This window comes from Dendrobates tinctorius, unplaced genomic scaffold (assembly GCF_039654945.1).
Source record: "Dendrobates tinctorius isolate UK_male_01 unplaced genomic scaffold, ASM3965494v1 ptg000058l, whole genome shotgun sequence".
NCBI lineage: Eukaryota > Metazoa > Chordata > Amphibia > Anura > Dendrobatidae > Dendrobates > Dendrobates tinctorius.
In genome coordinates this window covers 3300161-3324232 of record NW_027361726.1, presented here as the reverse complement: position 1 = coordinate 3324232, position 24072 = coordinate 3300161, and the positions used below count along the sequence as shown (strand labels likewise).

General features: G+C 47.9%; 1 long non-coding RNA gene across 1 annotated transcript; it reads right to left on the bottom strand.

The window, feature by feature from the left end:
* Positions 1-4361: 4361 nt before the first annotated feature.
* Positions 4362-5714, bottom strand: LOC141092072 (uncharacterized). Its single transcript, XR_012232676.1, has 3 exons — positions 5090-5714; positions 4725-5018; positions 4362-4629 (listed from the first exon to the last, which is right to left on the bottom strand). It is a non-coding gene; the product is annotated as an uncharacterized lncRNA (long non-coding RNA).
* Between the last annotated feature and the right edge of the window lie 18358 nt (positions 5715-24072).

The following is a 24072-nucleotide window of genomic DNA, read 5'->3' as shown; positions in this document are numbered from 1 at the left end:
ATATGAATATGCTGGGTACAAGTTTCAGTAAAGTTGCTCCATTTAAAGTTGAACTGGACTGTGATTCCATTATTTCTAAAGTGGGTATTGAAGTCCCCCAGAATCGTACAAAGGATCTTGAGGGAGCTGTGAAAGGCGCTTGCAGGTATGCTGAGTGAAGAGCAGCATGTTTATGTGATGGGAGGCCAGGGCACACTATTGCAGATGTTAGTGGCCATGACTACAGCCCTGCCCATCCCTCACACTGGCATATCCAAGGGATATGTGATAAATGTGTAATAGGTGCCAGTCCCACCGTTAGGGCACACACCTATCACTAGTGAGCTTAAGGCTACTTTCACACATCATGTTTTCGGCGTCAGGCGCGATCCGGCGTCGTGCCGGAACGCCGGATCCGGCAAATGTTTAGTAAAACCGGATGTGACGGATCCGGTTTTCTGCCGGATCCGTCTTTTTCTTGACAGACAAAACCGGATCCGTCTCATCCGGTTCATCCGTTTTTCTATCCGTTTTTCGACGGATTACGCCGGATCCGGTTTTTAAAATTGACCCTTGTGGCCTTCCGAACGGGATTGGCTACTGGAAAACTATATATAGCATGTTCCTACAGCCCTTCTTTGACAGGTTGTAGAGGAGAAAGTGCAGGTTGGAGAGAAGAGCAAGTTTACTGGCGAAGATGGATGTTGTCATTGGAAATATTTTGAAGAATTTGGCGGATTTTACAGCGGAGGCAAATCGTTTGAGGGTGATTGTTCTGGAGAAGGAGAGAGCGAGACAGCAGCGCATCAGGCATCGTAGACGACGTTTGTGGATCCACCCCATCACAGCCAAGAGAATGACGCGTGGGGTCTATTCTACACTATGCATGGACCTTCGACGAAACCCGGATAAATTTTTTGGATATGTTAGGATGAAAATGGAGAATTTTGATTACTTGGTGGAGCGCATTGCACACCTCATAAGAAAAGCGGACACCTATTGCCGCTTCTCCGTTTCACCCGCAGAGCGTCTGATGGTGACTTTAAGGTAAGCCACATTTATTGGATATGATCGCATCAGAGCACACTTTCACTGCAATCTTGTTGGTGGTAATTTGTATCTCCAAGTGTTAGGTCAGTTTTGGTATAATGCTGTGATTTAAAACTAATTTATTGTTTGTTCATTCCCCACAGATTTCTTGCAACTGGAGAATCACTTTCGTCACTGCATTTCCAGTACAGACTCGGGATTTCCACCATATCTGGAATTGTGAAGTACACATGCCGTGCACTGTGGGACTCCTTAGCTGAAGAGTTTTTACCAGAGCCCACAACAGAGAGGTGGATTGAAATTGCTGACAAGTTTCAACAGATATGTCAGTTTCCAAACTGCTTGGGCGCTGTGGACGGGAAACATATCCGCATTGTAAAGCCAGCTGGATCTGGATCGGAATATTTCAATTACAAGAAATATTTTTCAATTGTCCTCATGGCCATCGCTGACGCGGAATACAAATTTATTGCGGTTGATATTGGGGCCTATGGCCGCTCCAATGACTCTCAAGTTTTCAAACTGTCTGCCATGGGGCGTAAACTGTATGGAAACACCTTCCAGTTCCCACCACCTAGACCGCTGCCGCAAACATCTGGTCCACCTATGCCATTTGTCTGTGTAGGGGATGAAGCCTTCCAGCTGTCAGAACACCTTTTGAAACCGTACTCTAGCAGAGGATTGACAAGACCAAAACGCATTTTTAATTACCGCCTCACAAGAGCAAGAAGAATGGTTGAATGTACCTTTGGTATTCTGACAGCCAAATGGCGGGTCCTATTGACTGCGATCAACCTCAAGACAGAAACTGTGGACGAGGTGATCAAAGCGTGCGTGGTACTCCACAATTTTGTTATATGCAAGGAACCCATTTCCATTGAGGACACCTCTGAAGAAACCACCTTGCAAGATTACCATGACATTACCACTAGAAGTTCTGTGACGATTTCAGTAATGAGGGACAATTTTGCACTATACTTTATGTCACCTCAAGGAGGAGTACACTGGCAGGATGACAGAGTGTGAAAGATTTGTGCCCCAAACTTGTGTACCTTCTGTACCAACAGTATATACCTTTGCCAACCAAAGTTGGCTATCTTGTCATGGTCTCTATTTTTAGCTTTAGGCCACAGGTGTGTACCTGGTTGTGTTTTATGCAAAGTATTTCACCTTTTAACAAAAGTTGTGTACATTGTTAGGAAATCACCAACAATAAACACAACTTTTTAGGTGAAATACTTTGCTTCAAACACAACCAGGAACACAACTGTGGCAAAAAGCTACAATTTACCCACAGTTATATACCTAGTTTTGAATACCATTTCACCTTTTAAATACCCTGTATTTAACCTTTTTCGCCGCAGAAAGAAATGACAGACAACCAGTGTAAAATAATTTAACTTTTATTGAAAAATGTTTTTTTTAGTAAACTTTTTTAAAATTTTAATAAACATGTTTAATAAAAATTTGAAACTATAAAACTGAAACCATAAAACTGGTCATTTTTATTTAAAAACACACATTATAATTCTGTGTAGTGTGTGGTGGAAATACTGCTGTAGGGGCTGCGGGACACTTCGACACTGGGAGTGTGGAGAGAGGACTGGGATCGTTGTGGGGAAGGAACAGTTAGAGGTGAAGGTGTGGAAAAAACTACAGAATGGGTGGACATGTGGGAAGCAGAAGAGGTGGTGGGTGGTGGAGTGGAGGGTTGGGCAGGGACTGTAGGAGCAGATGATGTTGATGGCAAGTTGTATGGGGAAGGAGTTTGGTACGGGGCAGGTTGCTGGAAGTGGGGAGATGTCTGGTACGGGGCAGGTTGCTGGAAGTGGGGAGATGTCTGGTACGGGGCAGGTTGCTGGAAGTGGGGAGATGTCTGGTACGGGGCAGGTTGCTGGAAGTGGGGAGATGTCTGGTACGGGGCAGGTTGCTGGAAGTGGGGAGATGTCTGGTACTGGGGAGGTTGCTGGTACTGGGGAGTTTGCAGGTACTGTGGAGGTTGCTGGTACTGGTGAGGTTGCTGGTGCTGGGGAGGTGGCTGGTGCTGGGGAGGTGGCTGGTGCTGGGGAGGTGGCTGGTGCTGGGGAGGTGGCTGGTGCTGGGGAGGTGGATGGTGCTGGGGAGGTGGATGGTGCTGGGGAGGTGGATGGTATGTAATAGGAGGGGGAGGATGGAAAGTGGCTGGAGGTGGATGGTATGTAATAGGAGGGGGAGGATGGAAAGTGGCTGGAGGGGGTGTAGATGTAATAGGAGGGGGAGGATGGAAAGTGGCTGGAGGGGGTGTAGATGTAATAGGAGGGGGAGGATGGAAAGTGGCTGGAGGGGGTGCAGGTGGAGGAACTACTGTGGTGGGAGGAGGAGGAGGAGGTTGGGAGGTAACTTGCTGGAGAGCAGCGTGGCATGAATGCATTACATGCATCTGCTGGGCAGGAGAGAGCGTTTCCATGCGCTCCACAACAGACCTGAAAAAGGTGTGGTTTGGCGAAGATCTTGCTTCTGAATGCATGGTTTGCAGAAGTGTCTTCACCTCCAGAATGCTGGAGTTGATCTGCTGATAGCCTGCGGAGATTTGCTCTGACAAGACTTTTAGACAGTTCTGGAAAGATGCATTCAGATGCAAGAACTCTGGCGCATAAGTCTTTTCCTGACCCCTCTGCCGCTGCCGCCCAGTACCCGCAGGTGTACTAGAGGTGGCAGGGGCAGAAGGGTGGGGTAAAGGGAAAGCGATCTCCTCACCAGCAGCTTCATGTAATGTAGGCGGCCACGATGCTCCTGTGCTGGTGGATGGGACAGATGGGTCGAATGTGTGGGAAGGCTGGGAAGGTGCAGATGTACCGGGGCGGTCGAAGTGTCCCTCGGTGCCGGTCTCCTCAGGGATCGCCTCAGAAGGGTCCAATCGTGCAGGCTCCCGAGTGCTGCTCACCGTGCTGTGGAATAAAGAGAAAAAAAAACAATTAAAATACTGACATGGTATGGCCCTGGCTGAAAAAAAAATTTACATCTAACATTTTTTTTCACATGTGGTGTGTAATATTTACCTTCTGGTGACCATTGTTTCCCGGAGGAACGACAGGGCTTCTGCGTACTTGTACTTGCTCCTGCGTCCTCCAGATCCACTCGGGGCCCGCATCTCTTTATTGAACTCCTTCTTGAAACGATCCCTCACAGACGGCCACCGATTCACAATTCTGTTCCCTGAAACGAGAAAGGAGTGGTTAGTATACAACATCAGTGTTTCCCAAACTCCAGTCCTCATGGTCCCCAGGGGTCATGTTTTCAGGATTTCCATAGTAAATAGAAATCCTGAACACATGATCCGTGGGGACCACGAGGACTGGAGTTCGGGAAACACTGGTTTACATCAAGCAACCGGTACTGTATATACTTACGCTCTGTAATCTGGGCCCGAACATCGAGGTCCTCCCAGCGGCCCACAAGGAGTGAACAGATTTCCTCCCAGAGTCGTCGGGTAACGATCAGGTCAGCGTGGCGGCGGTCAGCCATATTCCAGAGCGGCTCCCTTTCTCTGACAAGATCGATGAGGCGGTCCATATCAATCCCTCCATCCTCAACGTCAGAGTCGGGAGCACGCTGTGAAGGCTGTTAAAGAAAAAGACAAAAATAACATAATTAGCCTCCACAAAAGAAATGAAATAAAAAGTGCAAAAAAACAAAGCAAAAATATTTATACTTACACGCTGGTGACCGCCGCTTTGCTGTCGCCGACGACCCTGGGAGGCACTGCGAGCACCTCTTGGCCAAGCACCAGATTGGGAAGACTAGAGAAGAAAACAAAAAAAGTTATGTCTTTGGATGTAGGCATTTGTTTGCTGTGTGTGGTCTGCAGAACATTGTTTTCTATGTGTTGTGTGTAGTGTGATGTTGTGTTTCTGCGTTTGATGCAAAAAACTTAACAATTGTGAGCCCACTCCAGGTGTCTGTCCACCCCTTCCTTCTTCTTCTGGGAGCTCCTCTTCATCTTGTGATTCCTGTTTTGAAATAAAAGGCCATGAATAGACATATATTACAGAGAAGATGGATTTTGGAAATAAAAACTTACCGTCAAACGCTGACGATGCGAGGGAGGGCTCCCAGAAGATGATGTGCTGTCTTCCTGGTGGCCATACTCCATGCCTGTGGGTGGTGTTGAAGCTGCTGCCATTGCTGCTGCTGCTGCTGCTGCATCTATTGGGCGGCTGTTGAATAAAGAGAAACAAAGGGCCAATGAATATCTTGATATTCAATAGCCCTAGTTTGGAGGAATGGGTTATTTGATAATTACCGTCTCTCCTCTGCTGCTGGCCTCCCCTCCTCAGCATGTTCTATTTGCTGCTCCATTTGGGGTGGTGGTGGTGCGGATGGTGCTGCAGTGGTCTCCTGCCTTCTCCTGCGCCTGGTTGCTGTCTTGGGTGGCATGTTGGGTGTGGCTGTGGGTCCCACTGTCTTGCTTTTATATATGTCTTGTGGGCAGAGCTACTGAGCATGCTCAGACCAAAAAACCGGATCCGGCTGCCGGATCAGGCTTTCGCCGGATCCGGCGCATTGCGGCGCTCATAGGCTTTCATTGTGTGAAAAAGCCGGACGCGCCGGATCCGGCGTGTCCGGCTTTTTCGCCGGAGACAAAAAACGTTACAGTAGACGTTTTTTCCAGACGCCGGATCGCGACACATTGCGACACATTGCCGGATCCGGCGATAACCGGATGAAACGCATGGCCATCCGGCGCGATCCGGCGCAAATGCAAGTCAATGGGGGGGAAACCGGATCCGGCATTGCATTTCGCTGGATCCGGTTTCTGTCAAAAGCGCCGGATCGCGCCTGACGGCGAAAACCTGATGTGTGAAAGAGGCCTTACTGTTTTATGAAACTCCAGAGATGTGAACAGAGAGAGACTAGCATGCGCAGCCACCTCCTTCCTTACAGTGGCCATGACACTAGGCGGGAGAGGTTTTTGGAACCCATTCTTGATAGATGTGTGAATATGTCATAAACGTCTATGATGTGAATAGCTCTAAACAATACAGTTCTATCTAATTGTGGCCACCACTAGAGAGAACTTCCTGTATATTATTATACATTGGATATATTACAAATCTTGCAGTAAGCTTCCCTAGTGATGGTGCCGACTGTGAGAACTTTATCTTTTAAAGATATTTTAAATGGAACACGATAAATAGTGAGTGATGTCTCCGCTTGACAGAAGTAAAAAAAAATAACTTTATCACTATAATCATCTCCAATGTGAACAAGACATGGCGTGGAACAGCACAGCTCCATATACTGTTCTGTGGTGCTGCAGTTCAGCTCCTATTCTGGTCAATGGGAGCAGTAACCGGTCATGTCTGGCCACTGTGATAAAACACTCCGGTATCGCCTTTGCTGGGGTCAAAGGTCACGTGCATTCAGCATGAAACTCAGGCGCAGAGCTGGGATTCGGGTGTAACTGACCCTGGGTCAGGTTTATTAACGGTGAAAGCAATGCAAAAGGAAATAAAACATAAAACAAATCCTTGCCTGTCCGGCACTAACTAAACAATGGACAACCTAACTACCAACTGGCGGGCTTCTCCCGTCCAGCCAAACCACAGTTGCAGTGGGCACTGCTTCCACTCACGTGTGTCTCTCACACAGACAGGCTCTCTGTGTTCCCAGGCTGATACACTCACACAACCACCTGGCATCCTTTTATATCCACCTCCCATTATCCATTAGTAAGCAGGTGCGATACTGACCAGACTAGGCCACATAGGAAAGGAATCTGGGCGAGATATACCTGCCCTCATCCACTATTCCCACATGATTCTCACATATCCCCCCCTCTGCTCAGACCACTCCGGTCGAGCAATGACACCCGCCAAACAGTGCACTCGGGACAGGGCATCTGCATTTCCCATCTGTACCCCTGGGCGGTGCTCCACCGTAAAAGTGTAGGCCTGCAGGGCAAGGAACCACCGGGTCACCCGGCTATTCCGTTCCTTGTTCAAGTGCATCCACTTGAGAGGGGCATGGTCAGTGATCAGCCTGAACTTTCGGCCCACCAGGTAATATTTGAGGGCCTCTAGAGCCCACTTAATGGTGAGGCACTCTTTTTCCACGACTGCATACCTTTGCTCGTGTTTATTCAGCTTCCTGCTGAGATAGAGGACTGGGTGTTCCACTCCGTCCCTCACTTGTGAGAGTACGGCCCTGATACCGGTATCAGAGGCATCTGTTTGTACCACAAACTCGCTGTGGAAGTCCGGAGTCACCAGTACGGGCTGAGAGCAAAGTGCCCGTTTTAGGCTATGGAAGGCTTCTTCAGCCGCTAAACTCCATTTAATCATGACGGAGTCTTTCCCTTTTGTAAGATCCGTCAGGGGGGTAGCGATGGCTGCAAAATTGGGTATGAACCGGCGATAATAGCCGGCGATCCCCAGGAAGGCTTGCACCTGCTTTTTGTTGACAGGTTGTGGCCAGTCCTGAACCGCCTGAATCTTATCAACCTGGGGTTTAACAACACCCCTCCCAATTACATACCCCAAATACCGGGCGTCTTCTAGCCCGATGTGACATTTCTTGGGGTTCGCGGTTAGACCTGCCTCCCACAGGTCGTCAATAACAGCTTGTACTTTCTGGAGATGAGTCTCCCAGTCCAAGCTGTAAATGACAATGTCATCCAAATAAGCCGAAGCGTACCGCCTATGTGGCCTCAGGACTCGATCCATCAGTCTCTGGAAGATCGCCGGTGCCCCGTGCAGTCCAAACGGCATATACACATACTGAAATAAACCTTCCGGCGTAGCAAATGCCGTCTTTTCTCTGGCAGCCTCAGCCAGAGGGATCTGCCAATACCCCTTTGTTAGATCTAGGGTCGTAATATACCGGGCTTTTCCTAACCGATCTATTAACTCGTCGACCCGGGGCATAGGATAGGCATCAAATTTTGAGACCGCATTCAGTTTCCTGAAGTCATTGCAGAACCGGATGGTGCCATCCGGTTTAGGAATTAGCACAATCGGGCTGGACCACGCACTGTGCGATTCCTCAATGACTCCTAACTCTAACATTGCCTTCACTTCTCGGGAAACGGCTTCACGGCGCGCTTCCGGGATTCGGTAGGGCTTTACGTGAACTGTGACACCAGGTTCCGTTACGATGTCATGTTTCATTAGCATAGTCTGCCCAGGTTTTTCTGAGAAAAACTTTTGGTTGTGAAGTAGAAACTGCCTGACCTCAGTCTTTTGCCGCTCCGAGAGAGTCTCTGCAACCCGTACCTCCGGTATGGTATGCGAGCAGACAGGACGGGCCAGCTCCGCTGACAAGGCAGACCGATCCTTCCAGGGCTTTATCAGATTTACATGATAAATCTGTTCAGGTTTCCGTTTACCTGCCTGGTATACTTTGTAGTTTACTTCACCAACTCTTTCCTTGATCTCAAAGGGGCCCTGCCACTTTGCCAGGAACTTACTGTCCACCGTGGGGACCAGGATCAACACCCTATCTCCGGGTGCAAACGTACGGATCTTGGCGCCCCTATCATAGATTCTTTTCTGGGCTCCTTGAGCCTGTATCATGTGTTCTTTGACGACAGGCATAACAGCCGCAATACGGTCCTGCATTTGTGTGACGTGATCTATCACTGTTTTAAACGGAGTGACCTGACCCTCCCAGGTTTCTTTTGCAACGTCTAATAGTCCGCGAGGACGTCGGGCGTACAATAACTCGAAAGGCGAGAATCCCGTGGAAGACTGGGGTACTTCCCTGATGGCAAAAAGCAAATACGGAAGTAAATAGTCCCAGTTCTTCCCATCCTTGTCTATCACCTTTCTCAGCATCTGCTTCAGAGTTTTATTGAACCATTCGACCAACCCGTCTGTTTGAGGGTGATACATGGATGTGCGTAACGGTTCGATTTGTAACAATCGGCAGAGCTCCTTCATTACCCTGGACATAAAGGGGGTCCCCTGGTCGGTGAGTATCTGTTTCGGTATACCGACCCGACTAAACACATGCACCAGTTCCTTGGCAATCGTCTTGGTGGCCATGTTACGCAAAGGGATGGCCTCTGGGTAACGAGTGGCATAATCCAAGATGACCAGGATATGTTGGTGTCCACGTGCAGACCGTGGAAGGGACCCAACTAAATCCATCCCAATCCTCTCAAACGGGACTTCAATAATAGGTAGGGGTACCAAAGGGCTACAGAACCGGGGCTTAGGTGCAGAGGCTTGGCAGTCAGGACAAGACTCACAATATACACGAATATCGTGATGCATGCCTGGCCAAACAAAACAGTGTAATATCCTTTCGGTGGTTTTCTGGACTCCCAGGTGACCTCCCATCACATGTCCGTGGGCCAGGTCCAGCACCTGCCGCCGGTAGGGTTTTGGCACGACTAATAGTTTCACCGTATCTTCCCCCTTTTTCTCTATCTGATAGAGTAAATCATTCTCCAGAACCATGTAAGGATATGCCAGCCTAGAGCCAGGTTCTACGGGTACCCCATTTATCACTTTTACATTTGTCCTAGCCTGAGAAAGGGTAGGATCCTTTATTTGCTCGCTTTGGAAGTCATCTTTCTGAACTTCTAAATCCGGCAAACGGGGAGGTGGACAGCTGTCGACCTCCTCCTCTCCCCCGGTCTCCTCCGTATCACCCGCCATGACTGAAAACAGGAACTGTAGGTCATTTCCAGCAGACTCTTCCCCAGAGTCTTCCGGGGAGACCTCTTCCAGGGGTTCGGGACCCACACGCGCCCTGGGAGAAGAATCATGTACACTATTACCCGAGGGCATCAACTGATTCTCCCACAATTGCCAGAAGTGGGGAAAATCCCGGCCCAGGATAACATCATGCAATAATGCCGGGACGAGTCCCACTTTATGTTGCACAGACCCATAGGAAGTAGTAATGCATATGACCGTGGTGAGGTACGAACAGGTGTCTCCATGCACACACGTTACAGAAAATTTGTCTGATGGTCCAGTCGGGGCTGACACCAGACTGGCCTTCACCAGAGTCACCACACTTCCCGAGTCTAACAATGCCACCACATTTTTGCCATCAACAGTTAAATCACACAAGTGTTTTTCCACATCCTTTTGACCGGCATTTACACTCACTACCCGTGCAACCATAGACATGCGGTTTTTAGAGTCTGTGACGTCGCACTGCATGGGTTCAGTAGTGACCGGACAGTTCGCAGCAATATGTCCCATCTCTTGGCAGCGGAAACACCTAACGGGCCCCTTGCTTAGGCCATAGTTTGTTACTCTCGGCCTTGCAGTGCGGGCAGTCCCGTTTTCCTCCCCCACTGTCTTAGGGATTTTTCCATCTCCCCTACTCCCTGGAACAGTCTTACCGGTTCCACGTGGAGATGATGAAGAACGAGGTGGGGTAGCGTCATCCCGGAGTCCTTCCGCCACGGAGTAACGTTCAACCAGATCCACCAGTTGCTCTGCCATCGTAGGATTTCCATGGCTTACCCACTTCCTCAGGGCTGGCGGTAGAGCTCTCAGGTACTTGTCCATGACGACTCTCTGGATTATCTCTGGCGCTGTCAACACCTCGGGTTGTAGCCACTTCTTCGTCACGTGGATCAGGTCGAACATCTGTGACCGCGGTGGTTTATCCGGCTGATAAGTCCATTGATGCACTCTCTGTGCACGGACAGCGGTCGTCACTCCCAGCCGGGCCAAGATCTCGGCTTTCAATTTGTCAAAGTCCTGCGCAGCTTCAAGTTCCAAGTCATAATACGCCTTTTGGGCCTCACCGGAAAGAAACGGGGCAATCAGGCCAGCCCATCGTGCCTTCAGCCATTTTTCTCGCACCGCCGTCCGTTCAAACGTGGTCAGGTCTGCCTCGACGTCATCTTCGGTCGTCATCTTCTGCCAGTACCGACTCACGTGAATCACTCTCGACTCGGCTTCCAGGTTAACCTCATGTAGGCTTGCCAGGCGCTGCGCCACCTGCTGGAGAAGCGAACGATCGGTAGCTGTCATGTCCACCAACTCCTTCAGCTGGGCCATCATCACCCGATTAGCTTCTTGCTGGACGGCGGTGGACTGTACCAGCGCTTTCACCAAGTCCTCCATGCTCATGCTTGCAACATGATGCCCGCGTTCTCCACCACAATGTGATAAAACACTCCGGTATCGCCTTTGCTGGGGTCAAAGGTCACGTGCATTCAGCATGAAACTCAGGCGCAGAGCTGGGATTCGGGTGTAACTGACCCTGGGTCAGGTTTATTAACGGTGAAAGCAATGCAAAAGGAAATAAAACATAAAACAAATCCTTGCCTGTCCGGCACTAACTAAACAATGGACAACCTAACTACCAACTGGCGGGCTTCTCCCGTCCAGCCAAACCACAGTTGCAGTGGGCACTGCTTCCACTCACGTGTGTCTCTCACACAGACAGGCTCTCTGTGTTCCCAGGCTGACACACTCACACAACCACCTGGCATCCTTTTATATCCACCTCTCATTATCCATTAGTAAGCAGGTGCGATACTGACCAGACTAGGCCACATAGGAAAGGAATCTGGGCGAGATATACCTGCCCTCATCCACTATTCCCACATGATTCTCACACCACCATTGGAAGTAACCTGCAGTGGCCACTGAAAAGTAATAGAGCTGTGGTATTCCACTGTGTATGGTCACATCTACATTTATACCTGGCTTAGTGATCGGACCCAAAGAGTGGTCGTAAATGGCTGCACATCCTGTTGGATGAATGTCTCAAGTGGGATCCACAAGGCTCTGTATTGTTAAACATCTTTATCAATGATTTAGATGAAGGAATTGAGGGTAAACTGATTAAATTTGCTGATGACACAAAGCTTGGAGGAATAGCTAATACTAGAGAAGAGAGAGAGATGATTCAAAAAGATATGAATAAACTGGAGCAGTGGGCAGCAACTAACAGAATGGTTTTTAACAGGGAACAATGCAAAGTACTACATCTGGGCAATAAAAATGAAAAAAGCATATACAGAATGGGAGGAATAGGGCTAAGCAACAGCACATGTGAAAAAGACTTGGGTATACTAATAGATCACAGACTGGATGTATTAACAGATACATACAGTCTAGATCACGTGAAGTCATTATTGCCCTCTACTCCTCTTTGGTCAGACCTCATCTGGAATACTGTGTCCAGTTTTGGGCGCCACATTTTAAAAAAGACATCAACAAACTGGAGCAAGTTCAGAAAAGAGCGACCAGAATTTGGCTTGGGTGCAAACCCTGTCTTATGAGGAAAGGTTGCAGGATTTGGGAATGTTTAGCTTGCAGAAGAGAAGACTGAGAGGAGACTTAATAGCTGTCTACAAATATCTCAAGGGCTGTCACATTGTAGAAGGATCATCTTTATTCTCATTTGCACAAGGAAAGACTAGGAGCAATGGGATGAAACTGAATGGGAGGAGACACAGATTAGATATTAGAAAAAACTTTTTGACAGTTAGAGTGATCAATGAGTGGAACAGGCTGCCACGAGAGGTGGTGAGTAGAGTTGAGCGACTTTAGTCGGATCGGGTTTCATGAAACAAAATTTGTTTCATATGAAACTGGTCCGACTAGGGCAAAAAAAGTCGGAGTTTCGTCCGAAACCCGACCCCAATGCAAGTCAATGGGAAATAAAAGTCAGCATTGAGCGGATGACATTCATCCACTCAATGCCGACTTTTATTCCCCATTGACTTGCATTGGGGTCGGGTTTCGGACGAAACTCCGACTTTTTTTGCCCTAGTCGGACTAGTTTTTTGTTTCATGAAACCCGATCCGACTAAAGTCGCTCAACTCTAGTGGTGAGTTCTCCTACAATAGAAGTCTTCAAACAGAGGCTGGACAGACATCTGTCTGGGATGATTTAGCGAATCCTGCTTTGAGCAGGGGGTTGGACCAGATGGCCTAGGAGGTCCCTTCCAACTCTACGATTCTATGATCCGGTCACCTCTGGAAGTAACCTGCAGTGGCCACAGTAACAGAGCTTTGGTTTTCCACTGCGTATTGTCATGTCTAGCCAGCACTGGAGGTGGTAAAGGCTGAGTGGTGAGGGTTCAGGACCTCCACTCATTTAATAGTAATCACCTACCCTACGGATGGGTCATCAATATAATAGCGGGAATCCTCATTATCAGGACCTAGGAATATGTCCAATGAGAGCTTCCAGCGCTTACGCAGAATGTGACGTACAAAGCTGAGTGTGAACACAATCTAGAGCCACAAAGTAATAGGAAATTGATGGGATCCAGAGTTTAGCTGAAGATGAAGCTGCAGACACCTAGAAACCAGTATTGGAAAAAGAAAGTGAATACGTAAACGTATAGAAAATACCAAAGCAATGTATCGTAGAGACTACGCTGGAATGTTTGCAAATGCTTTCAAAGTCTCAGGAGATGCATTTACAGACAAGACGATGGGAATATATTGTAGTTTAGTTTAGTATGTGCAATGCCTCCATGAAGACAATGCGACTCAATGCTGATCATACACAATGACATCACTAGTCAGACTGTGAAGGCACCAGAACCTCATGATGAGCCTCCGCCGACCTTCTCAGTCCTAAAACTTAGATTTTTAATGCCACTAATTACAATTAGTTTGCGCACAGTGTGGAGGTCAGTGCCGACCAGACGTACCGAGACCGGACGTACCGAGACCGAACTCTGGTTATTAACCAGTCTGGACAAACCACTTCCAAAAAGCCCAGAAATTTCTGTATTCGAGAGAACATTGACTGATAGTAACGATACAGACCAGCTTCCTGTTTTTTCCCAGCACTTGCTTGACCGTGTCAGGGTGGGCACAACAGGTTAGGGGGACACTTCAGATGAGTTACCGCTAACTGTAATTAGGGGAAAGAAAGATACCCAGGACATGACCCCTTACAATACAATGCAGGAACATTTTTCTGACTCTTCCCACTCATTCAGTTTTTCTGCCAGCATGCAGCATTGTGAAAATATGATTTACAGGGAATTTTCCTGAGAATTCAAGCACTTCTAAGGACATAGATCCAAGAACATGATGGAAAAATCTAATGCAAAACCATTGATGTTGCATATAATGCACAGCTCCATTAAGATGTCGGCATGTTGAGTTCTGTGGTTGTCCTAAATCCATTCAAGCTGTATTATTCCATAGTTCATTATGCATTTATGTTTTACTAGTTGCTTCGGGTGTTATCCTTTCCCAGATCTTCATAAGACCCTTTCATATATTTGCAACCTTTGATCTCTCATAAATTACCTTCCCTTTCTTCCTCCTTATTGTCAAATCTGTTCCATGCCCTGGAGGAAAAAACTTAGAACTCTGTTTTTTAAGGATCATTTTGTTCATCACAGTATTCCTGTCAGTTCCAAGGAATCCAGTGAAGTTAGGAATCTTCCCAATATTGGACCTTAAAAGAGTCACAGGGACATTAAGACTAGGGGAAAAATTACAGGACTAAATCTAGAGAGTTTCCCACAACCTTTAACCTTGTCTTGGTATAACACAGATTCACCTTACTTCATACGGGACTTTTATTAAAAGCAAAAATGAAAAAAAAATCCAATTCACCTTAACTGCTGTAATGCCAGCAGAGCAACAAACCACAATCATATACCAGAAATAGCAAATATGGTACTGATGGACCGGGGGATGATACTTATGGGCAGAGGAATGGTACTGATTGGCAGACGGATGGGACTGATGGGCAGAGAGATGGGACTGATGGGCAGAGGGATGGTAGTGAGGGGCTGAGGGATGGTGCTGATGGGCCATGGGATGGTAGTGATGGGCCAAGGGATGGTACTGATAGGCTGAGGGATGGTGCTGATGGGCCAAGGGATGGTAGTGATGGGCCGAGGGAGGGTACTGATGGGCAGAGGGATGGTACTCATGGGCAGAGGGATGGGACTGATGGGCAGAGGGATGGCACTGATGGGCAGAGGGATGGTACTCATGGGCAGAGGGATGGGACTGATGGGCAGAGGGATGGTACTGATGGGCAGAGGGATAACACTGATTGGCAAAGGGATAGCACTGATGGGCAGAGGGATGGCACTGATGGGCAGAGGGATGGTACTGATGGGCAGAGGGATGGTGCTGATGGGCAGAGGGATGGGACTGATGGGCAGAGGAATGGTGCTGATGGGTAGAGGAATGGTGCTGATGGGTAGAGGGATGGTCCTGATGGGCAGAGGGATGGTGCTGATGGGCAGAGGAATGGTGCTGATGGGTAGAGGGATGGTTCTGATGGGCAGAAGGATGGTGCTGATCGGCAGAGGGATGGCACTGATGGGCAGAGGGATGGTACTGATGGGCAGAGAAATGGTGCTGATGGGAAGAGAAATGGGACTGATGGGCAGATGAATAGTGCTGATGGGTAGAGGGATGATGCTGATGGGCATTGGGATGGTGCTGATGGGCAGAGGAATGGTGCTGATGGGCAGAGAGATGGTGATGATAGCCAGAGGGATGGTACTGATGGGTAGATGGATGGTGCTGATGGGTAGAGGGATGGTGCTGATGGGCAGAGGGATGGTGCTGATGGGCAGAGGGATGTGATGGTGGGCAGAGGAATGGTGCTGATGGGCAGAGGGATGGTACTTATGGGCAGAGGACTGGTGCTGATGGGTAGAGGGATGCCTCTACCCCTTTAAGATTTCTTCAGTTCTACTTCTTGCTGTTTCAAGTAGGAATGTAACTGATTTTAATTGATTGTTTTCCACTTCTAGTCTTCCTTATTTTTAGATAAACAAGCAGCAGTCATTTATGTTGAATTCAAGCATTAAAGGGTCATCCCATTCTCAGCATAGTATTAAAATACTTATACATATATAACCACATTTTCACGATTTGTGTAGCTGCTGAATGGAAACCTTAATGGTTTACTTCCAGAAAGAACAAATAGGTGCCCAATCAGGTCATAACTACCAGGGTATCAGACAAAGGGCCAAACAACTATGGTGGGTTCATTTGTCAAAAGGTGCAGTTAGAGAGGATGATAGAAGGGGGCATGTATAATCAAATGCAGACTGTGCGTTATTCCTTTTCTGTGGCTTACTTTTTGCATCATTCATATGCTGCCATGTTGCTCCATTTTCCCTGCACTGTGATTCAGTCCATCCTTAATGCAGCAGCCAGGGTCATCCATCTGGCTAATCGGTACTCGGATGCGTCCTTTCTTCACCAGTCCATACATTGGCTGCCCATTCATTTTAGGATCCAATTCAAAGTATTTGTTCTTACCCACAAAGCTCTCCACAGTGTGGCACCCCCTTACATCTCCTCCCTCATTTCTGTCTATCGGCCTAGCCGACCGCTGTCCTCTGCAAACGACTTTCGACAAACCTCTGCACTAATCCGTACCTCCCACTCCCGACTCCAAGACTTCTCCCGCGCTGCACCAATCCTCTGGAATGCTGTACCCCAAGAGATTAAGATTAGCCACAACTTGCATAGTTTTAGGTGTTCCCTCAAAACACATTTGTTCAGAGCGGTCTATCACATTCCCTAATCAAAGTAATTTTAGGTGGAAGTGTGTGTAGCCCATTCACTATCTCTATCTATCCCCCACTCTCTCAAGATGGCTGGACCATCATTGTAAATACACACCTGTACAGTACTTTGTATCTCCCCCTCCTTGTAGATTGTATGCTCTCACGAGCAGGGTCGTTATATTTTGCTTTAATTATTGTATTATTGTTAAGGTTGTTACTTATGACTGTTTTTTGAAACTGTTAAACTGTAAAGCGCTGCGGAATATGTTGGCGCTATAAAAATAAAGATTATTATTATTATCATTATATCACTTTGTGCATTATCTCTGAACTATCACATCACTGTACACTTATCGAGACCATTATAATCATTATACTTTTTATATTCTGAATATGCGTGATCTCAGGACAGTGGACCCCCAAGTATGGACCCACATTATTGATTGCTATCCCCTGTGATGTGTGAAAATTCCCTCTAGTGGTCCCCTGTACTGAAGACTTGACTTTGTTCTCCATCCTCAGGTTGTATCACATGTAGACACTGCGCAGGTGAATCCACTGCTTATCCGACTCTCTCAGATTTGGGGTCGTATCATGTTTTTATTTCTTTCTTTTACAAAAAACAAACTTCACAGAAGTAATAAAACCAGGTAGTCACTGATTTTGTGCAGTTTCCAAAAGTACCAGCCAGAAAAAACTTCATGAAGCCTGAGTTATGTGAAAAAAGAGTGAAGAAAAAACACTGAATTCTTGAGATCATAAATGGATAATTAATCACAAATTCCGTTTACGGGCCGTTGGATTGTACATTTCCTTTGCACTGAAATCCTGGATACAGAACAAATCAAATGCCAAAAAGAAAATGAATTGTTCCTGGCCCCTGCCAGTAGACCAGTATGTGAATGGGATTATCGATCTGAAGGCTCAGGCACGCTGCGCTGCGTTAACTCTCTGCTTGTGGGACAATAAAGTGGGAAAAATTGGTCAGAGCATTCGGATTTCTAAGTGTTTATTACATTGACTAAATAAATGTAGATAATGATACACAAGTCTATTATCTCGCATCAGAATCATTTATACACAGTCACACAGATATGACCATTAATTTATCTCCCCAACAGCTTCCTCTAGGTTAGAAGAATAAGCTTGGGTGTTAAGGGGGTTTTACACATAGCGATATCGCTAGCGATATCACTATAACGTAACCGAAATTGTGACGTTATAGCGATATCGCTAGCGATATCGCTATGTGTGATACTTACCTCCGACCGGCTCCCCCACTGTCCAATGCTGATCGCGCGAGAATGTCCGGCTCCATTTCTCGTTGTCAGCTTCCTGCTGGGGCTTCCTGCTGTGACGACGAGCGACGCGTGGAGGCGGGCGGGAGGATGTCAGGATCGCTGTGTGTGAAAGGTGAGTATCGTGCGCTGCGTCGCTGCTGCATCGCTGTGAGGTCTGCCTGTGTGACAGCTCACTAGCGATCATTTAGCGATGCACCAGCGATTCTGACCGGGTCGGATCGCTGGTGCATCGCTAAATGTTAAAGGGCCTTTACTCACCCTCCCCAGGTCCAGCGTTGTGTCCTACACACATAAGAATGAAACTCAGAAAGATAGTAGGAAAGGTCCAATGGCTGGATGTTCTAACGCACAGATATGTCCAAGAAGAAGGGGATGTTTTGCTAAATGAAATTCTCACAGCACAATCAATACCAATCCTGAAAAGAAGGAAGAATTGGAAGCATTTAAAGAGACCAGTATAGATGAACACAGAACTAAATCACTTGTTAAAAAGGAAAAAATAAATTTGAGAGGGGGCATATCTAAAGAAAAATATAATGCTGTCTGCAGGGAATGCAGGGCAAGCGTTAGAAGAGCTAAAGCCAGTAATGAATTGAGGCCTGCAAGGGAGACCAAAAGCAGCAAAAAAGGATTTTGGGGGTATGTCAAAAGCAAAAGAAAATCCTAAATGCTATAGGATTTTTACAGGATGTAAAGGGTAAAGTGGCCAGTAATGATGTTGAGAAGGCAGAACTATTAAATTCTTATTTTGCATCTGTGTTCTCTAAGAAAGCAAATGTAACATCAACTGACCTTCACGGTGCCATCGAAGGAATAAAAGAATCCACACTATCGATAAACAGAGAGATGGTGAGGGGGAACACTGAGCTAATTCACATGAATTTACATCTCCTGGTCCAGATGAATTACATCCTACGGTACTGAAAGAGTTAGCAGAGGAAATTGCAGAAAGACTACCCAGAATCTTTGAAAAATCCTGGAGGACAGGAGAAGTCCCAGAAGATTGGAGAAGGGCAAATGTTGTCCCTATCTTCATAAAAGGAAAGAAGATGGAGTCAGGAAATTATAGGCCAGTGAGCCTTACTTCTATACCAGGAAAGATATTTGAACAAATTATTAAACAGCATTTATGTAAACACTTGGCTAAGAGTACAGCAATTAACCAGGGACAGCATGAATTTGTAGAAAACAGTCATGCCAGACTAATCTATTTCCTTCTATGATGGAATCACTGACTGGGTGGATCAGGGAAATTGTCAGGAACACCGCACTGAACTTGCTCACTGAGCCAGTGCGCGTGTCCTGAGTAAAGTGAACTGTGCTCAAAGATACATGTGGAGCAGGCAGCAGCCGAGTAGGTGCGTACTTCAGAACAGCAGGACCTGAAGCACGTGACTGCTGGGGGCATGGCCTAAACTCCAGAGAGCTAGGAGCTGCAAGAGACCTCCTAGCAGGGTAACTGCGAGACAAAGTTACCAAGGGGCATAGACAGGGAGGATAGTCAGGACGTAGCCAATGAGTCATACACAGAGACAGCTGCAAGGTACAAGAGGGGCGAGCAGAGAGTAGTCAGATCACAGGCAACGAGTCATACACAGAGAGGGTAGCGCAGTACAGAATCAACAGGCAAACTCACAACGGGGAACAGAACCGGGTCAGAACCATATAAACAAGCTATAACAATGAACAGGCACAGGCACACAGAGGTCACCACACTCGGCCAAAGGCAAAAGTATAACTGACTGGGATTGGAGCTTTCCAGGGGTTTAAGAAGCTCTCCCAGAAGCAAAGAGAGGCCACAATCATTAACCCCAGGTGTGCGGGTCAAAACCTGCACTGAGCTCCAGACATTAACCCCTGACGTGCAGCTCAAAAACCTGCACTGGGATCATGACAGTACCCCCCTCTCAACGGGGGGCCTCTGGACCCCCAGGCTTCCCCGGGTACTTGGCATGGAAAGCCCGAACCAGGCAATCTGCATGTACAGAGCGAGCAAGGACCCATGAGCGCTCCTCTGGTCCATATCCCTTCCAGTGGACCAGGTACTGCAAACAGCGACGCACCCGCCGAGAGTCCACAATATGTCCAACCTCATACTCCAATTGACCCTCCACGAGCATTGGAGGAACAACAGGCTCGAAGTCCTCTTTGACAGACCCTACGGATTTCAACAGAGATTTATGGAACACATTGGATATTTTTAAGGAGGCATTGAGATGCAACCTATATGCCACTGGGTTGACAATCTCCATAATCTCGTACGGACCAATGAACTTTGGTCCCAACTTAGCTGATGGTACCTTTAAGTTGATGTTACGTGTGGAAAGCCAAACCTTCTCTCCCACCTGAAACATGTCTCCCGAGGCTCTCTTTTTGTCAGCAAAATACTTGTACTGTTCCTCCCCTGGGCCCGAGAGATATTACGCTGGACTTCAGCCCAGAGGTTTTTTAACCGTTGAACGGACCCCTCTACCCCTGGACAACCGGAATCCACCCGTGAAAACTCCCCAAAATGCGGATTAAACCCATAGTTAATCAGGAATGGGGACATGTTGGTGGACTGACTCACCCAGTTGTTAAAAGCGAATTCCGCCAACGGTAATGCATCACACCAATCCTCCTGTCTGGCGGAGGTCAGACACCAGAGAATTTGTTCCAGGGATTGATTGGTGAGTTCTGTCTGACCATTACTCTCTGGGTGATATGCCAACGAGAAGGAGAGTGAGATGCCCAATTTCATACAGAATGCCCTCCAAAATTTGGCCACAAACTGCACACCTCTGTCAGACACCACATTCAGGGGTACCCTATGCAATCGGACCACATCCTGCACAAACAACCTTGACAATGTTTCTGCTGAGGGTAATGCTGCCAAGGGAATGAAATGGGCCTGTTTAGAAAACCTATCCACCACCACCCAGATCACGGTATTGCCCCTGGAAGGTGGAGGGCCGGTAATAAAATCCATGGAAAGATGAGTCCATGGCCTATCAGGAATCGGTAAACGTATGAGTTCCCCAGCCAGCCGATTATGCGAGCTTTTGGAACGGGCACACACACCACAAGCAGAAACAAATTTCTTGACATCGGACCTTAGTGAAGGCCACCAAAAACCCTGGCTACTGGCTCTCTAGTGGCCGTGATACCTGGATGAGCACTCAGCCTAGACTCATGAAACTCCTGCAAAAGTCTAGGCCGCAATAAATCTGGAACAAACAATTTATTCCCTGGCCTGGTTGCCGGAGCTAGGGCCTGAGCCCTTAGAATTTCTTGTTCCAACTCAGATGAGACCCCCGCCACTACCACCCCTGGGGGAAGAATGGAGGATGGCTGCTCGGGGGGAGACACCGAGTCAAAACTTCTGGACAGGGCATCCGCTTTAACATTTTTGTACCCCGGTCGAAAAGTAAAGGAGAACTGAAATAGTGAAAAAAAGTGACCAACGGGCTTGTCTAGGAGTAAGCCTCTTAGCAGATTCAAGGTATGCCAAATTTTTGTGATCTGTGACAACTGTGGTAGGGTGGGCCGCCCCTTCCAAAAAGTGCCTCCATTCCTCAAACGCCAGCTTGACCGCAAGAAATTCTCTATTGCCTACATCATAGTTTCTCTCGGCTGAAGAGAACTTCTTGGAGAAGAAGGCACAGGGTCTGAGATTGGTAAGGGTGGCTCGACCCTGGGACAGCACTGCCCCCACCCCTACTTCAGAAGCATCCACCTCCACAATGAATGGTTTCGACGGGTCTGGTTCTCCCAACACCTGGGCGGACATGAACATTTCTTAATAGCTGAGAAGGACTCCTTAGCGAGTACAGACCAATTTTTTACATCAGCGCCCTTCTGGGTAAGATCCGTGAGTGGTTTAACCACTTGTGAGAAACCTTTATTGAATCTCCGATAATAGTTCGCAAATCCTTAGAAGCGCTGGAGCCCCTTGAGATCTCGACGCTGAACCCAGTCAGCGATCGCCAGCACCTTCTTAGGATCCATACGAAACCCCTCACAGGACACAATCAACCCCAAAAAAGACAGTTCCTGTACAAAAAACAAACATTTTTCCTATTTAGCGAACAATTCATTCTCCCTGAGTCTCTGGAGAACTGTCTGTAGATGTTGCAAGTGAGATTGGCTGTCCAGGGAATACACCAAATTGTCATCCAAATAAATAATAACAAAATGGCCTATCAGGTCAGAAAACATCACATTGATGAAATTCTGGAAAATAGCGGGCGAATTAGTTAACCCAAAGGCATTACCAGGTTTTCAAAAAGTCCTTCAGATGTGAGGAAAGCAGTTTTTCACTCGTCCCCTTCCCGAACCCTTATCAAATTGTATGCCCCCGAAGATCTAACTTGGAGAACCATTGGGCCCCAGCTAACTGGTTACATAAGGGGTGAGGGGAAGCGGGTAAGGCCTCTTTCACACATCAGGTTTTCGCCGTCAGGCGCGATCCAGCGCTTTTGACAGAAACCGGATCCGGCGAAATGCAAAGCCGGATCCGGTTCCCCCCCATTGACTTGCATTTGCGCCGGATCGCGCCGGATGGCCATGCGTTTCATCCGGTTTTCGCCGGATCCGGCAATGTGTCGCGATCCGGCGTCTGGAAAAAACGGCTACTGTAACGTTTTTTGTCTCCGGCGAAAAAGCCGGACACGCCGGATCCGGCGCGTCCGGCTTTTTCACACAATGAAAGCCTATGAGCGCCGCAATGCGCCGGATCCGGCGAAAGCCGGATCCAGCGGCCGGATCCGGTTTTTTGGTCTGAGCATGCTCAGTAGCTCTGCCCACAAGACATATATAAAAGCAAGACAGTGGGACCCACAGCCACACCCAACATGCCACCCAAGAAAGCAACCAAGCGAAGCAGGAGAAGGCAGGAGACCACTGCAGCACCATCAGCACCACCACCACCCCAAATGGAGCAGCAAATGGAACATGCTGAGGAGGGGAGGCCAGCAGCAGATGAGAGACGGTAATTATCAAATCCCCCATTCCTCCAAACTAGGGCTATTGAATATCAAGATATTCATTGGCCCTTTGTTTCTCTTTATTCAACAGCCGCCCAATAGATGCAGCAGCAGCAGCAGCAATGGCAGCAGCTGGAACACCACCCACAGGCATGGAGTGTGGCCACCAGGAAGACAGCACATCATCTTCTGGGAGCCCTCCCTCGCATCGTCAGTGTTTGACGGTAAGTTTTTATTTCCAAAATCCATCTTCTCTGTAATATATGTCTATTCATTGCCTTTTATTTCAAAACAGGAATCACAAGATGAAGAGGAGCTCCCAGAAGAAGAAGGAAGGGGTGGACAGACACCTGGAGTGGGCTCACAATTGGTAAGTTTTTTGCATCAAACGCAGAAACACAACATCACACTACACACAACACATAGAAAACAATGTTCTGCAGACCACACACAGCAAACAAATGCCTACATCCAAAGACATAACATTTTTTGTTTTCTTCTCTAGTCTTCCCAATCTGGTGCTCGGCCAAGAGGTCCTCGCAGTGCCTCCCAGGGTCGTCGGCGACAGCAACGCGGCGGTCACCAGCGTGTAAGTATAAATATTTTTGCTTTGTTTTTTTGCACTTTTTATTTCATTTCTTATGTGGAGGCTAATTATGTTATTTTTGTCTTTTTCTTTAACAGCCTTCACAGCGTGCTCCCGACTCTGACGGTGAGGATGGAGGACTCGATGTGGACCACCTCATCGATCTCGTCCGAGAAAGGGAGCCGCTCTGGAATATGGCTGACCGCCGCCACGCTGACCTTATCGTTACCCGATGACTCTGGGAGGAAATCTGTTCGCTCCTTGTGGGCCGCTGGGAGGACCTCGATGTTCGGGCCCAGATTACAGAGCGTAAGTATATACAGTACCGGTTGCTTGATGTAAACCAGTGTTTCCCGAACTCCAGTCCTCGTGGTCCCCACGGATCATGTGTTCAGTAGTGTTGAGCATTCCGATACCGCAAGTATCGGGTATCGGCCGATACTTGCTGTATCGGAATTCCGATACCGACTTCCGATATTTTTTCAATATCGGAATTCGGCATCGGAATCGGAAGTTCAGTTGATTGACGGCCTGACGTCATCATGATGCGCGGTGTGTGCGCATCATGATGCGCCGTCATTTCGGGCCTTCCGGGGGTCTCTGCCGGCCTGCCGGGGGGCTGTGCCGGCCTGCCGGGGGGCTGTGTGGACTGCCCGGGGTCTGTACCGGCCTGCCGGGGGGCTGTGCCGGCCTGCCGGTGGTCTGTGCACCCTGTGGGGG